Raw genomic sequence first — 15,403 nt, 5'->3', positions numbered from 1 at the left:
CTCTCCTTCACCATTCCCATTTCCCTCTCACCTTATCTCAGACATCCCACCCTGCAAAAGCTCATTTCAGGGAGGTAGCACCCCCACCCCCTGCAACCTCATATCCCCTCCCCCCCATCCAAGGGTGTACGTAATACTTTATTTAGTGATTTTGTCTAATCTGTAAACCAAATTGGGTATATACAGAAAATGTAATATTAAAATATGTACTTATATATTATCATGAAGTCGTTTTGTTATTCTATTACAACTTTAAGCAAGTCTACAGGGAGTTTGGCTTCATCACGTAGGACATCAATAGAGTAGCTCCTGAGCAGCGAGCCAGCTAGTTTAAATAATGTTAGCTATGCTAATGAACGAATGACACCTGTTAAACTCACCTCAACATGTCTTTTACATTTTAACCCACCATGGGCAATAGAAAAGTCACTGTTGCAAACAATGCAGCGAGCAACACTGTCATTATTTTTGAGGTCGACTGCAAAGACCGCCTACAGAGAAAACCGATAGGTCTACTTAGCATGAAAAGAGACCAATCGGGATGCTCCCTCTCCCTCTCAAAAAAATCGATTTCCGGGATATTGTATATAATTTGCGGGCGTCAGGGAGCCGCTATCAATATGCGGAGGACTCCCGGAACTTCCGGGAGAGATGGGATGTCTGCCTTATCTCCTTATCTACCCATTATCTCCCTTTAGTGTTCCTCCCCTTTTTCGTTCTTCCATGGCCTTTAATCCTCTCCTATCATATCCCCTCTATATCTCTTTCACCAATAACTTCCCAGCTCTTTACTTCAGCCCTCCCCCCCTCCTGGTTGCACCTATCACCTTGTGGTTCTTCCTCCCCTCCCCTCACCTTCTAACTATAACTCAATTTTTTTTCTCCAGTCCTGATGGAGGGTCTCAGCCTGAAGTGTCTTTTCCATAGGTGCTGCCTGGGTGGTGGAGTTCCTCCAGCACTTTTTGTGTGTTGCTTGGACGTCCAGCATCTGCAGATATTCTCTTGTTTGTGATATTTTCAGTGAATCATCTTTAATATTGAAAATATTATAATGTATTGAATCCTGCCAGCAAGAACTGAAACAGAAGAATTTGAAGTAATTAGCGGACACCCGCCTCTTCATTATTCTGCCTGTCATATACTTGCAACACCAGTCTCACTACTGGTAAAATTTTGCTGTCAGTTTTTAAGACCATAGAAATTTAGTTTGCTGTTGAGATATTACACCTTTAAATTTCCACCAGGTGGCTCAAGATAAATTCACCCAATATTTCTGTTGATTAAACTAAGCATTCTATTCACATGTTAAAAAGCAGATGACAACTTTTGCCAAACTGGCAACTATCAAAATGTAAGAATGTGTGAGACTTACAAGGCATGAGAATAGAACGTAATTGCATAATCAAAGCCAAAAGTTAAAACAACCTGCAAACTCACTCAAATGACCAAAAGACATGAGTTTATATTGCTCAGAAAATTCAGTCTGTTTTGAATACAATGAATACTGATTTGCAAGCACATATGGCAGTCTGGCTGGGCTAAAATTACACAATGCTGAAACATTTACGGTACATCAGCCAGCATCGTGCACAACAGAGAGAGAACTAAAATATCACATGGATAAACTCTTAAAAGCCTTCATGACATTGTCTTGAAATGTTATCGCTCTCTCGCTCCTTCCCACAAGAGATGCTATCTAACCTACTATTTCCAGTACTTCCTCTTTTATTTCTGATTTTCACTATTTGTAGTAGTTTGTTTTTGTGAGTCTTGCTTTATTGAAAGACTTTATCCTATCTTTCCTCATGAGGAAAAAATACATTTTTGAGTACCTGTGTTAATGTAATGCACTGTTAGAGGGTAAGGAACCATCAAACTTGGGGCAGTATATCATTGATGAGGCATCGAAATGTTAAATAAAAACTCAAAAACAATCTAGGCTCTCCCCTACCCCCCACAGCACTCAATAAACTAATCTTCTCAAATGTTCCTGTTAACCATTCCAAGCTTTGGTGTTATAATGGTACGTCCACAATATTCCACTAAGTGAAATGAAGTTATGATGATGTATCCTAATTTTGGGAGCTCTGCAGAATTTAATTTCAGTGGGGAGAAAATGGTGGATAAAAATCTAGAGAAGTTATCAATAGAAATCAAATTTTCATTTAAGCAGTGTTTTATATCCTCAGGATAACCAGAAATACTTCAAAACCAATTGCTACTTGAAGCGTGTTTTCACAAATGCAGATTAATAACTCATCAGTGAGTGCAGAAATAACTAGAGTGAACACAAAAAAAATCCCTGACCCTCATTGAATAGCAAACAACGAATAATTTCTTCAGGTGCAGTTCACTTGTTGAGGCAGCTCTTGATAATGCAGAATTTTCCTATTATTTTGTTTAATCATGCTCACATCTGCAGACGGAGTTGATCCCACAACCTGCTGGGTGCACAGAATGCTACCTCCACAACCAAGGCAACATTCAAGATGACAAGGCTATGTCAGATTGCACTACTCAAAGAATACAGGTATTTCATAGTCAGCACCTCGAGATGTTGCAAAATATGTATCCGATTGGCATTTACAGATACTATTTTGTTAAATATCTTATGCACAGTTGAATAATTTTTAAGTTTCAAGCATCTGAACTCTCATCAGAATGTCACTCATCCAACGTAAAAGCTCAACATGTCACAACAGACCACATGCAAAATTAATTACAAAAGAAATGTGTAAAGAAAATGTGTAAAGTTACAAAAGAAATTAAGCTCAAGAGAATTTAATAAACTTTTGAAAAATTCAGTCATTTCAAATCCAAGTACAATAATTTCCCACCACTATCCAGTAAAACTTTGTGCTACAAAAGATATTCTTTTTAAAAGTGGGCAAATGGGATTATGGGCCTTATATAGGGAAATCGGATTAATGTAGATGGATAGAAAGATCAGCATGCAGGTGCAGAGCCAAAGTGTGCTCTACACTTTATACTTTTTCACTCTATGACTCTAACACTTAGTCATTAAAAGCACAAAAGAGATAGAAATCAAATTGCTTCATTTTCATTTAACAAAAATGTGATATTCTGTTAATGTGACTAATTTGGGAAACCACAGAAACCAGATGACAGTAAAATGCAAAGATCCCCCATTTTAATGACAGACCAAACAGACTTGCTTATTGTACTGTCAAAATGTCAGCAATCAGCCTTCTGAAAGGTATTCTTACTGATAATAATACAGCCAGCCCATTAAAAATGATGCAGGCTCTATCAAAGAAAAGGGTGCTTACGATGTTATAAACAAGTAGAGAAAATACTTTTAAAATGAATTATTTATTTTTGCATTAAACACAACATACTTTCCAAACCTGTAAATTAAACTCAACTGAGCAGAAGAGGTCATAATATACTGTCAAATCGAAATAAGATCATCAACTATCACAATTATTCAAGTGAAAAGTTTATTTGTTTCTCTTCTAATCTCACTTATTTTATTTATCTGCCCAGGTCAAATGAAGAGACTGGTGTAAAAGCCACTGCTGTCTGGGTTTCCTGCTGTTTTTACATCCCAACGACTGAAAAACATACAACTCGTGGGAAATAAAGTGATCATTTATAATGTGGAACAGCTTGTATATCATTGTTATAAAAATATTTAGTATATCTTTCTGCAGTAACCATCTCCACCCTTTAAGAGATATTTCTCAATTGATTGAAATCTATTCCAGCTAAAGCTTAATTTACTCTCATCATAAGACCATAAGACACAGGAGCCAAATTAGGCCATTCAGCCCATGGAGAGTATACTCCATATTTCCATTGTGGCTGATTTATTTCCCTCTGAAACGATCAACCCCCACCTTAAACATAACCAATGACATTGTCTGCACAGCCGTCTGTGGCAAAGAATTGCACAGATTCACCACCCCCTAGCTAAAGAAATTTTTCCTTATCTCTGTTCTAAATGGACATTCCTCAATTCTGAAGCTGTGCCCTCTGGTCCTAGATGCCTACAACAGGAAACATCCTCTCTACCAGACTTTTCAGTATTTGAACAAATTCCCCTTCATTCTTCTGAACTCAGCAAGTACAGGCCCAGAGCCATCAAACACTAATTTGTTTACCCTTTCTTTCCTGGGATCATTCTCGTGAACCTCCTCTGGACACTCTTCAATGCCAGTATATCCTTTCTTAAATAAGGAGCCCAAAACTGTTCACAATACACCAAGTGCCTTCTGACCAGTGCCTTATAAAGCCTCAGAATCACATCCCTGCTCTTATATTCTAGACGTCTTGAAATGAATGCTAATATTGCATTTGCTTTCCTTACCACCGATTCAACCTGCAAGTTAACCTTTAGGGAAGTCTGCATGAGGACTCCCAAGTCCCTATGCACCTCTAATTTTTGAATTTTCAAACTATTTACAAAATAGTTCACAACTTTATTCCTTCTGCCAAAGTGAATGACTATGTACTTCCCTACATTATATTCCATCTGCCATTTCTTTGCCCATTCCTCCAATATGTCCAAAACCTTCTACAGACAACCTGCTTCCACAACACTACCCACCCCTACACCTGTCTTCATATCATCTGTAAACTTGGCCACCAAGCCATCAAATCCTTCATCAAAATCATTAACATATAGTGTGAAAAGAAGTAGTTCCAACACCAACCCCTGCGGAACACCACTACTCACCAGTAGCCAACCAGAAAAGGTCCACTTTATTCCCAGCTTTGCCTGATGCCAGTCAGCCAATCTTCTATCCACACTAGTACCTTTCCTGTAAAACCATGGGTTCTTATTGTGTTAAGTAACTTCACGTGCAACACCTTGATAAATGCCTTCTGAAATTCCAAATAAACATACTGACTCTCCTTTGTCTATCCTCCCTGTTACAGAATTCCAACAGATCTGTCAGCAAGATTTCCCCTTTAGAAAACCATGCTGGCTTTGGCCTATTTTATCATGTGCCTCCAAGTACCCAGAAGCCTCATCCTTAATAATAGACTCCAACATATTTCCAACTACTGAAATCAGGCAAACTGGCCTACAATTTCCTTTCTTCTGCCTTCCTCCCTTCTTAAAGAGTGAAGTGACATTTGCAATTTTCCAGTCCTCAGGAACTGCTTCACAGTCTCGTCATTCTTGGAAGATCATTACTAATGTCTCCACAATCTCTTCAGCCACCTCTTTCAGAACCCTGGGGTGTAGTCCATCTGGTCCAGGTGACTTTATTTACCTTCAGGCTTTTCATCTTCTCAAGCACCTTCTCCCTGGTACTAGCCATGACACCCAGTTCTGCCCCGACGCTCTTACATTTCTGGCATTGTTAGTCTTTTCTACAGTGTGGAGGATCAGAGGGATCTTGGGGTCCAAGTCCACAGGACGCTCAAAGCAGCTGCACAGGTTGACTCTGTGGTTACGAAGGCATACTGTGCATTAGCCTTCATTAATCATGGAATTGAATTTAGGAGCTGAGACATAACGTTGCAGCTATATAGGACCCTAGTCAGACCCCACTTGGAGTACTGTGCTCAGTTCTGGTGCTGGGGAGTTGGTACAGAGGAAATGTCAGGGGTAAGTTTTTTTTTAAACACAGAGAGTGGTGAGTGCATGGAATGGGCAGCCAGCAACGGTGGTGAAGGTGGATAATAATAGGGTATTTTAAGAGACTTTTGAATAGGTACGTGGATCTTAGAAAAATAGAGGGCTACGGGTAAACTTAGTAATTTCTAAAGTAGGGACATATTTGGCACAACTTTGTAGGCCGAAGGGCCTGTATTGTGTTGTAGGTTTTCTATGTTTCTATGACCCAAAACACTGGTTAAGTTCCTCTACCATTTTTTTTGCCCCCTTTACCACCTCCCAGGTGTCATTTTCCAGCAGTCCGATATCAAATCTCGTCTCTTTTTTACTCTTTAATATCTCTGTAAAAAGTTTTTGTATCCTCTTTTTTATTATTAGCTAGCTTCCCCTCATATTTCACCTTTTCTTTCTCGGTGGCTTTTTTAGTTGCCTTCTGTTGGTTTTTTAAAAACTTTCCATTAATTTTTGTTAATTATATGCCATCTCTTTTGCTTTCATGCTGTCTTTGACTTCCCTTGCCAATCATGGTCGCCTCATCCTCCCTTTACAATATTTCTTCATCTTTGGGAGACATCTTTCCTACACCTTCCAAATTTCCCCCATGAATACCAGCCACTGCTGTTCTGCCATTATCCCTGATAGAGCACCTTTCCAATTAACTTTGGCCAGGCCAGCTCCTTTCTCGTGCATCTGTATTTCCACTTACTCCACTGTAATACTGATAGGTTCAATTTTATATTCTCCTCTTCGAACTGCAGGGTGAATTCTGTCATATTATGATTACTGCCTCCTAAGCAACACACACAAAATGCTGGAGGAACTCAGCAGGCCAGGCAGCATCTATGGAAAAAAGTAAAGTCAACGTTTCAGGCCAAATTACTTTGGCAGGACTGGAGAAACAAAAATGCTGAGGAGTAATTTCAAAGGTGGGGAGAGAGGAGAGAAACACAAGGTGATAGGTGAAACCTGGAGGGGGAAGAATGAGATAAAGCGCTGGGAAGTTGATTAATGAAAGAGACAGAAGGCCATGGAAGAAAGAAAAGGGGAGTGAGGAGCACCAGAGGGGGGCGATGGGTGGGCAAGGGAAATGTGAGAGAGGGAGAGGGGATAAGAAATAGTGAATGGGGTGGGAGGGGGGCATTACTGTAAGTTTGAGAAATCGATGTTCATGCCATCAGGCTGGAGGCTACCCAAATGTTGTTCCTCCAATCTAAGTGTGGCCTCACCGATATACAAGAGACCACACCGCGAGCACTGAACACAACAGATAACCCCAATAAACTCACAGGTGAAGTGGCGCCTCACCTGGAAGGACTGTTTAGAGTCCTGAATGGTAGCGAGGGAGGAGGTGTAGGGTGAGACCTGACGTAGATTGGGGGACCACTTCGTCAAGCACCTGCGCTCCATCCACCAGAACAAGCGGGATCTCCCAGTGGCCACCCATTTTAATTCCACTTCTCATTCCCATATGTCCCTCCATAGTCTCCTGCACTGTCATGATAAGGCCACACTTACGTTGGAGGAACAGCATCTTATATTCTATTTGGGTAACCTCCAAGCTGATGGCATGAACATCAATTTCTCAAACTTCTGGTAATGCCCTCAAGCTCCTAAGGGTTCTTTATCTTAAGCTTTTTACTCAAATCTATGCTGTTACATTAACACAATCCTGAACTGGAGAATGTGTGGAGCAGGTTAAGACCTACAAGTATCTGGGAGTACAGTTAGACGAGAAGCTAGACTGGACTGCCAACACAGATGCCTTGTGCAGGAAGGCACAGAGTCGACTGTACTTCCTAAGAAGGTTGGCGTCATTCAATGTCTGTAGTGAGATGCTGAAGATATTCTATAGGTCAGTTGTGGAGAGCGCCCTCTTCTTTGTGGTGGCATGTTGGGGAGGAAGCATTAAGAAGAGGGACGCCTCACGTCTTAATAAGCTGGTAAGGAAGGCGGGCTCTGTCGTGGGCAAAGTACTGGAGAGTTTAACATCGGTAGCTGAGCGAAGGGCGCTGAGTAGGCTACGGTCAATTATGGATAACTCTGAACATCCTCTACATAGCACCATCCAGAGACAGAGAAGCAGTTTCAGTGACAGGTTACTATCGATGCAATGCTCCTCAGACAGGATGAAGAGGTCAATACTCCCCAATGCCATTAGGCTTTACAATTCTACCGCCAGGACTTAAGAACTTTTTAAAAGCTATTATTAATGCTTTTTGAGATAGTGATTTAGATGCATATCATATTTTTTACTGAGTTAAGTATTGTATGTAATTAGTTTTGCTACAACAAGTGTATGGGACAATGGAAAAAAGTTGAATTTCCCCATGGGGATGAATAAAGTATCTATCTATCTATCTATCTATCTAACTGCTGTTCCCCTAGTGGGCTCAACCACAAGTTGCTCTAAAAGCCACCTTGTTGGCATTCTACAAGTTCCCTCTATTGGGATCCAGCACCAACCAGATTTTCACAATCTGCTGTTGCAATCCCCCATGATAATCACAACACTGCCTTTTTACATGGTTTTTGTGCTTCCTTTGTAATATGTAGCCCATATTTGGTAGCCTGTGTATTACTCCCATCAGGGAGTTTTTACCCTTGCATTGACTAAATAGCTATGAGGGTAAATAGCTTCTTCCCCCAGGCCATGAGACGACTGAACTCCATGCCACATCCAGGTCCCATCACATAAGAATCACCAGTAGCATTACACCGTTTCCTTTTTGACCTGCGACATAAATCCACCTTATTATTTGTAAATTAATTTGTGGTAATATTACTTTGTGTTATGTGTGAATTATATGTGTGCACATCGGTCTGGAGGAACGTTGTCATTTGGCAGTATACACATGAACAGTTGAAATGACAATAAACTTGGATTTGAACTTGACACGGCATTGAAATAGAAATAGAAAAAAGATACTATTGTTTGTTACATTGTGAGTGCAAAACACAGTGTAAACAATTTCTACATATAATCCCATATGACAGAGCATCAAAGAAAACTAATCCTGTTTCAATTGACATGGCCTCAGTTCACTGTGGTAAAATCCAAGATTTACAGTCCCAAATGTAATCAGTACATCAGATGATCTCAGCAGTTTGTAGGACCTTGACTATAAACTGCTTTGGGACATCTTATGCTTATTAAAGGTGCTTCATAAAACCAAGATTTTCTTGTTTGCTTTCCTTCTATCAGCAACCACAGTTCCAGTATATTACAACTTGGCAGGCTCCTTCTCTTATTGTATCAGGGTAAAGACAGGGTCAAGTGCTTTTTAACTCTTATTCCCATGTGAATAAACATCTGTCAACTGAAATCATTCCCAAGACGACAAGAATACAGAGAATAGCATTTTAATTTTTATTTATTAGGTAGCCGTCGATCCCAGGGGATCATGGGTTTGCACCTCTGGTGGACTGTGCACTCTCCAGGGCACAAGCCTGGGCAGGAAGATTTGAAGAACTGACTGTTGCCCATGCAACGGGTTCCCTCTCTTCACATCACTGATGTAGTCCAAGGCAAGGACAAGTGCTAGTACAGCTTGACGCCAGTGTCGTCACAGAAACTGCCAGAGAAAGGTTGTAAACAAAATCAAACTACCTTAGGGACCCCGGTTTTAGATTTCTTTCTCAGGGTTTACTCCTGAAGCCTTTCTCATGGGTGGGTACGGCTGCAAGGCAGCGGGGGTTTAAAATCAGAGCTTTTTGTCTCCCAAACGGGCTGCCATCCAAGGGTGACATGCCCCACCTGCCTGAGAATATACAGAGAATACACACTAGCATATTCAAAGGTAATCTGCAGCTGTCCACAGCCACAGCCTGGAATGAATGAGTCATGAGATCATTGTATATTAAATATAGATCTTAAGAAACTAAAAAAGAAATAAACCATACAAATAAAAACTAAAATAAAATGCCAGTGTTCCTTTCTTCAAAACCACTTTGTTTGCAACCATATCATTGAGCACATCTACATGAAATATTGTCGCAGCAAAGTAGCATCCATCATTAGGGACCCCCATAAGCCAGGACATCCTCTCTTCTCACCACTGCCATCAGGAAGAAGGTGCAGGAGCCTCAGGCCTCTCACCACCAGGTTCAGGAACAGTTACTGACTCTCAACCATCAGGCTCCTGAACCAAAGGGGATAATTTCATTCACCTCATCATTGAAGTGTTCCCACAACCAATGGACTCACTTTTAAGGTTCATGTTCCTGATATTTATTATTTATTTATCTATTATTACTATTTCTTTCTTTTTGTATTTGCACAGTTTGTTGTCTTTTGACACTGGTTGAATGCCCAAGTAGGTGCAGTCTTTCATTGATTCTGTTATAGTTATTATCCTACAGATTTATTGAGTATGCCTGAAAGAAAATGAATCTCAGGTTTTTATATGGTGACATATATGTACTTTGATAATAAATTTACCTATACTTTTTTGAACTTGTCCCTAAACTATAAAATTTAAAGTTCAAAGCAATCTTATTATGAAAGTACATATATATCACCATATACAACAGGCATTCAGTGTATATACCCTTGTCCATTCAAGGGCATTGGTATCTCCATACCAGACCGTGATGTAACCAGTTGATATACTTTCCACTACACATCTACAAAAGTTTATCGAAGTTTTAGATTGAACATCAAATCTTTACAAACTTCTAAGAAAGTAGTCACTGCTGTACTTCCTTCATAATGGCATTTACTTGCTGGATCCAGGACAGATACTCTGAAATGATTAACACCAAGGAATTTAAAGTTGCTGACCCTCTCCACCACTGATTGCAACTGGATGATAGTCATTGAGGCAGGTTACCATTTTTTTTTAAGGCATGAAGTAGGTGTTAGACTGCCATAGCGAGAATCATTGGGGGCTGTGGGACGAAAGCCAACACCTGGTCTGTTCAAGAAACTGGATCCAACACAGAGAAAGCTACAGCAAGTGCAGGTCCTTTGGTCCGTGATGTGGTGCTGAACTTTTAACCTACTCTAAAATCAATCAAACCTCTCCCTCCTGCATAGCCCTCCAGTTTTCTATCATCCATGTGCCTAAGAACTTCTTAAATCCTCTAAAACCACCCTTGGCAGGGCATTCCACAGACCCACACTGTGTAAAGAACTTAGCTCTGACATCATCCTATACTTTCCTCAAACAGCTTACAGTTATACCCTTAAGTTTATTTTAGTTTTTTCATCTCTCAAGATGAAAATTATTTACTTATATAAAAGCTGCAGAGTGTGTATAGCTACCATGCACAAACCAAATGTGAATCTGAATTTAGCTATCTCTTAATCTACCAAAACACCACTGTGTATCTAAAAGTGCATTCATGACAGAAAGTGCGCCAAGTTTTGTGTTGATTAAGTGATTATGCTGGTCCTCAGTGTATAAATGCACTGCCTGATAGACCAATAAGACAGTCAGATTCAAAAAGTTACAAGTGCTGATAATAGTCAACTGGGAATATAACTTCGGACTCTATTCTAAAGCGAGAGAAATATGAAGAACAGTTGGTGTTTTTGCTTGTTCCGTCCAACGTCCCTGCTAAAAATACTGATGGGGAAAAAAAAGAATGGATTTGTCTGTCATATTGCCAATTTCCAAATAACTCAGCAAAATTTACTGCGTTGAAGCATTATGGTAAAACTTTTGGAATGAGGTAAAATAAGGTCACAGCTATTAATGCCAACAAAGCGTAACTTAATCTTCAGGAGAGCGGGATTAGCAAAAAAAAGTATTAAGGTTCAGTTTGAAAAAGGATGCTTACACTCAAGGAATGGAACTTAAATACTCATGGCCTCTGTCAAGCACTCCTCAGATCAGATGCAACTCTTTTTATTCTAAATAGAAGCATCCCCTCCTCTCCCTCATGTCGTAACTTTTTTTTTTAAGGACAGCTCCATCAATAAAAATTACAGCAAACTTTAATTCAGAATTAAACATTGAAAATCTGGTGACCATTTAGAGTTTTATTCTAACTATTGGGAGTTTGCATTGCCCTCTCAGAGTTGTTCAAATTTTTGCTTCATCAGTATAGGCCATCACTCAAGTACAAGATCATCATCTGCATTCATCAAAACACATTTTACATAAAAATAATTAAACTAAACAAACTTGATTATTATGGTATATTTCATCCCTTCAAGATATCATAACTAAATACTTGAGAACAAAAATTGCAATTATATTGTGAAATGGTGTAGTCAATATTTTCACATCAAGGACTCACAGATCTAAAGTCAGAGTAATGGTTAGATGAATTAGAAATGCATCAGCTATGGACAAATAGTAGCCTGGACATCTGGCCAAAGGGACCGTAAGCTCAACATAAAAAATGGTACCCAGCATTGTATTTTCTCAGTAGAATGTTGTGCCAGGAAAGTATTTTCTTTTTCTAAATTTGTTAATGCAAGGTGAAATTTTATAATGTTTAATCAAGCATGATTATCAATCGAAAGTTAAATGAAATTTGTATCGTCATTTTTCAAATGTACATACTTCATGACTCATCAGCACATGTGATGTACATCAGCTGCTGCATTTCAATGTCAAGTCTACTTGAAAACCACCTAATATCTGCAGAGGAAGAGCAAGGGATTTGCAAGCAACTGCCAGTCTATAGTAACAACCCGACATTTACCAATTAGCTATCTACTAAAATGTTCCACACACCTAAAAGTGCAATTGTGAAGCAAGAAGCAGAAAGTTCAGTTTAGATGATTTTGACCCGAGGTGCAAGTATTATTGTGCAGGAAAACCAAAGGTGCTGAGCAAATCAATCAATTTGAAATGTCAAGGTTACGGAAAAGGAAAACAAAACTATGTTTCTACTCTTGATCTACATACAGCACATCTGTTCGAATCACAAGGGGGAATAATGAGCTAGTGACGTCCCTAGTTACCAAAAGAACTCAGACAGTCCAAGTTTAACTACTAAAAAAAACATACCCAATATTCAGAAGGATGCTGTGATCACCAGTGCAGCACAAGTTACTATCTTCAGGTGAAGATTATAAAATTGAAAATAGTGTTATGTCAAAACTTTGATGGATGTGAACTAAGATTATGAACTGAGAGGGAGAAATGCCTGGATTTGCCACAATACCAAGTACAGCTCAGTACAGACAGGTTTAATGGGAAAAAAAGTATCTCTGGTCTCCTCACAACCAAAGAACATTTCACAACATACTGCAAGAGGAGGTCCATAGCACAATGTTGCGGTGAAATGCGGTGATACAGCTGGAATCCATACTGGGCGCCTCGTTCCCTTCAGTCAGCACCTATAACCTCCTCTGTGCCAGACACCCTATCAACACCTAGCGCCCAACCCAAGTTGCAATTGGTGTTGGAAGGAGGAACAGAGCAGCAGACCCACCCCCCAACTCAAACTTCCTGCCCCGATCCCACAGGATTGGAGGGGAGGTGGGGAGCTTACCCCATGGTTCCACTGTCTTAGGGGGAGATGGATGAAGGGAGAGGTTGGGGATGTCAGAGATGGCCCGAAATGTAAAGAAGTCACTGTCCCCACTTGTTCCATTCCTCCTTCCTTTCCCATCTACTGAGGTCAGTGTGGCCAAGAAGCATGGATCCTGTACTCATGGTGGACACTGGAAACCTCAGGAGATCTTGTTTCAACTCTAGTAGCCAGGATCAACAACAGTGAAACTGTGTGGGATTGGGTGAGTGAGCGGGCGGGTGGGCATGCGTGTGTGTGCGCATACTCACTTCTTCCAGAGATGAGGAGGTGAGCCCATGAGGCAAGACTGAGGCGCACGGGACTACACTCACTAGATTTAAGATTGAGAGGTGATCTTATAGAAATATACAAAATTATAAAAGGGATAGATAAGACAGAGGCAGGAAAGACAACTCCACTAGTAGGTGAGAATTGAACTAGGGGACACAGCCTCATGATTCAGGGGAACAGACTTAGCTCAGAGATGAGAAGGAACTGCTTTTCCTATAGCATAGTGAATCCGTGTGGAATCCCCCACCCAGGGAAGCTGGAGAGGTGACTGACCTCTTTGAATACATTTAAGATAGATTTTTTTTGCACCATAGAGGAACTAAGGGTGATGGAGTAAAGGCAGGTAGTTGAAGTTGAGTCCACAGCTGGATTACCCATGATCTTATTGAAAGATGGAACAGGCTTGGTGGGCCAGATGGCCTACTCTGGCTCCCATTGCTTATGTTATGAGCAGCCTTCTTAGATATGCTCATTTTGCTCACTCCCACTGAGGGAATAAAGACCTGGAGTAGCTGAGAAGAGGCTGCATTTGTTTAAACTGAAAACTGAAAATAAATCACAAAAAAAATTAAAACCCTTATCATGAATGAATAAAAAGCCAGCTATTGAATACATGCCTCAAGATTCTTTCCATATACTTCCCACAGCATGGAGCAGCACCATTCAGCCAGTCAAATTAGCCCACTTCTCAGAGGGACCCCATTGTCTGTTCACTTCCTTATGATATTATCTCTCACATCTCTCCTCTAATTCTGCCACACACCTACTCTCAGGACAATATATAGCAGCCAATTAGTCCTCTTCATGACGTGGGTTAAAACCAAAGCACCAGGGGAAAACCCATGTCATCACAGGGGTTTGTATGTGGACTGTGCACACTCCACACACACAGTACAGGAAGTCAGCATGAAACTGACACAACTGAACCTATATAAATTTTGCAACTGTTTGAATTTTTCTTCAAATTTTTCCATTTGAAAAGTACTGACATTAATAAGCTTCCAAGATTGCCAGATACAAATCCAATCCCATCATATTGGTAAAAGGGCGAACACAAACATCCAAAGACTGCCTTTCTGAATTTAGCGTTGCATACAGACATATGGATAAACCAGCCATCTATGGAACAAGAGTTGGACACAAGATTGTTAACTACAAAACCTGAAAGGCAACCTCTATCTTCTTCAAGGTCTTCTGATTTACCACAATATGCTCAACCAAGGACTTTGCAGAAAATCAGCTAAGTTCTGCCACACTGAAGCGGGTGTCAACAAACTTTATACATCTGACATTTCCATCGCTTTTAGAAAAGATGTTCATCCAACTAACCACACTAAATTAATGAAAACATAAAAATATTGTTTACACTCAGAAGGTCAGTAATATTTGTGAAAAGAAATTAGCACTAACCCCGAATTTTCTGCTTATAATTTAGATTTCCAGTATCTGCAGTTCTTAATGTTTAAAAGGCATTCCAAAGTTAGGAAGTGCTGATTTGGTTTAACCAAACTCTGATAAATGAGGCTTTTTAAAAGCAATGTACTTGTTTAATTTTTATTTAGTGCATATTCTCTTAACCTTTAAGCATTTAGTATTGATAACTGCATAGTTCTAAAAAAAAAATGGCAAACAAGCTATCGGCCAGTACCAGTACCTATCAGTTAGAACCGGTTGATGAAAGTTACTGAACTGATGCAGGACTTGAGGAATCGGAGAGTAAAATGTCATGGATTCTGCTCAAGCGTAGCAGGTTTTCACAGGGTGGTGTACAATACCTACATGCTGTGGACTTTGTTGACCAAGGACAAAGGTTTTTAAAAAAAATAACAACAGTAATCTTTTTTAAACCTTGATTAGTTTTGGTTAAGCAATTTAATCTGAAAGAGTTTGAGGTAATCTGTCTGGTAAAATTCTTACTTGCTTTTCTCCATTTTAAAAGAAGGTTATTCCAAATTGCAACCCACCACATACATCTATCTGAAATTGCTTCTGAGAAGATTAGACTAAATAATGAAATATAAAAATAACCTGGTACTAAATTGCTAATTAAAC

At 39.9% G+C, this 15,403-nt stretch overlaps 1 protein-coding gene across 4 annotated transcripts in view; it reads right to left on the bottom strand.

The window, feature by feature from the left end:
- The window catches only part of helz (helicase with zinc finger), a 302,830-nt gene that overhangs the window by 272,645 nt on the left and 14,782 nt on the right, over positions 1 to 15,403 (bottom strand). The window lies entirely within an intron of this gene.

Source organism: Hemitrygon akajei, chromosome 22, assembly GCF_048418815.1.
Source record: "Hemitrygon akajei chromosome 22, sHemAka1.3, whole genome shotgun sequence".
NCBI lineage: Eukaryota > Metazoa > Chordata > Chondrichthyes > Myliobatiformes > Dasyatidae > Hemitrygon > Hemitrygon akajei.
The sequence above is the reverse complement of the archived record's forward strand: the minus strand, read 5'-3'. Positions and strand labels throughout refer to the sequence as shown.